The sequence below is a fragment of the Antrostomus carolinensis genome, unplaced genomic scaffold (assembly GCF_000700745.2).
Source record: "Antrostomus carolinensis isolate BGI_N321 unplaced genomic scaffold, ASM70074v2 scaffold23259, whole genome shotgun sequence".
In the NCBI taxonomy this organism is placed as follows: domain Eukaryota; kingdom Metazoa; phylum Chordata; class Aves; order Caprimulgiformes; family Caprimulgidae; genus Antrostomus; species Antrostomus carolinensis.
Window position 1 is genome coordinate 17,410 of NW_010339723.1, and position 2,821 is coordinate 20,230.

The window sequence follows — 2,821 nt, forward strand, 5'->3', positions numbered from 1 at the left end:
GGAAAGAACCAAACATCTGCTCAAAATTCAAAGTGACATTGAAAAATAACATGCTAACAGTCAAATGTAATGAAGACAATCCCTCAATTCCACGCATACGCAGAGAAATAACCTCATAAACTTTTTTTCCCAAGCTTTAGTTTGAAGCATCAGCAGAACAAGGTTGCCTAAGGTTGCCCAAGGAAGTTGTGGATGCCCTCTCCCTGGAAGTGTTCAAGGCCAGGTTGGATGAGGCTTTGAGCAACCTGGTCTAGTGGAAGGTGTCCCTGCTGATGGCAGGGGGGTTGGGACTGGATGAGCTTTAAGGTCCCTTCCAACCCAAACCATTCTATGATTAACAATCAAGCATTGAGGGTTAAAAACTCATTTATTACCATTGTGTGCTTCATTTATTACGATGGTGCTATCTATAGATACATTGGTTAGGTCACTGAGGTCTCTCAGAACCAAAAGCATCAGCACCCCCAGAATGACCCACTTATCCCTCTTCCTCCCCAAGTTGTGATCACAGAGATATACCAAACGGTCCCCTCCTGCCACTCAAGCTGTGCCAACTCCTCAGGACACTTCCATGAGGATGGTGGGCTGACCCTGGCTACCCACCCAGCCGCTCTCTCACTCTCCTCCTCGGCAAAACAGGGGAGAAATACAATGAAAAACTCATGGGTCAAGATAAGGACAGGGAGATCTCACTCATCAGTTACCACCACAGGCAAAACAGATTTGATTTGGGGAAGATTAATTTAATGTATTGCAAATTAATACAGAAAGTTAATTCCCTGCTGCCCCAAACTGGTAGATTTTGGCCCCAGGCACTACCCAATGTTGGTGGGGCTACAGAAATCACTGATAAGCAAAGGGATGTCTCATCTCTGTCAACATCTCAAATCTCATCTAATGATACAGAACTCCTGTCAGGTATAGCTACCTGACCAGTTCAGGAGCGGAACTCATCTGTGTACCTCAACACCATCTCTACACTGAAATTCAGCAGCTTTTTGGTAAATGTTTTCATTGTTGTTTTATCTCACTAAAAATGCCACACTAACCATTTTCCCCAAGTCAGAAGACTGTGTTCCACTTTCCTTTCCTCCTCAACATTATGTGATGAGCTGCACAAGAATGGAATTTCAGGCATTACCATGGAGAATATCTAGCACTCTCAAGACTTACAAAAGTCAGTGTGACAACACTGATGACATGCTCACAAGCCACAGAAACTAAAGAGCATGGGCTAACAGCTATCCTGGAAGCCATCCACACAGGATTGAGTTTCTCCAGCTGATCTGATGATAATTTCAGTCAGTCACCTTTTTTTCTGTTTAAAAGCTGTATATTCACACCACTAAATAGAGGCAGCTAGACCAGGAGCATACTTAAGGCTGAGGAAAAGGATCTTACATGTCAAAGTCTTAATATTTAAAGCAGTATTAACCATCAGTTGCAGTCTAGGAAGCAAGGAAGCTGTCAGTTACAGGATTCACAGCAGTTACAGCAACGATGCCAAATGGGAACAAGGAATCCCTGGAGAAAAATTTCTGATCAGGGAGAAGATTCCGGGGGCAGACAGGGGGTTTACAGTACCTGCTAAGGTGCCAGGAACTGAATCATGATGTTAAGTAAGCATTAAAATAATTAATTAATTTCCCCCATTGGTATTATACACCACAATCTTTCTTCCCTCTTTCTTTTCTTGGTGAATGTGATCTTAAACACAGGCAAGTGAGAGAAGCCTGAGCACTCCTCAAAGCTCACCGAGGGGGCACGTGCTGAGCAAAGCTCACACACAAGCCCAGAACAGCAAACCTGGTGCCACTGACAGCAGACTTGTCTTGGGCAGCCCATAGTACTCCGAGTCTGACGGCTGTTTGCTTTCAGCTGTGCTGCTAGCATTTAATTAGCACTCATTAACCACAAAAATGTGGTTGGACAGGGAGAGAAGGAACTGCAGGTAATCTGACACAGGACTCCTAAGTCCACCTGTTCCCAGTGGTGCATGTTTCTATGTATGGATGGATGTGGCAGCTTGTGGCGAGTAAATCACAAGTCACAAATATCTGTCTGACTAATTTCCTGGAAGCATATGTCTAGTACAAGGTTGTCCCAAACATCCAGTTACCTTCTGGTTCACAGAGCAAGAAAAAAACAATTTTAACATATTTTAAATATTTAACACTTGTTTGCCTCAATGTCCAATCTAGAAAATAAAAACATTTTGCAAACCATTCGGCCTTTGAGTTCAAAGCAACACAAGGCTGAAGTGCCAGATCTGCGTCACAGGAATAACTCTTCTTTCCCACTCTATCCTTTTACCATCTCAAATAAAAGACAACGTGTAACAACGTGACACTACCACATTTTTTACACTCTTCAAAAAGTATTTCACTTCCTCACATGAAGGAGTTTTGTCGCTGCCCAAAACTCACAAGGAGAAGAGCTTCTCTGATTTTCTGAAGACTCTAAAGAGCTGTAATAGGTTCGACATTTGACATTAACTCCACAGCCTGGAGTCCTTCTATATATTATGGGTTTTCCTCCTTCCAAAGTTAGCCTACTTTTTTTTTTTAAATCACAAAGAGAGATGTTTCAGAATGTCCTCTACGAAACTATAAACAGATAGTGATATATTGGTGAAAAACCTGTAGAGTAGTCATCAAGCAGATATGCTTGTGGCCAGGAAGATGAGCCACAGGCAGAACAAGCACCCCAACACCCTGTGTCACAGCCACAGCGCCTGATCAAACAGTTCTTCCCACACCAGTTCTGTTTACTGCTGAGCATGTACAGACGCTCTTGTATTTTTATTCCTGTATGTCCTGGT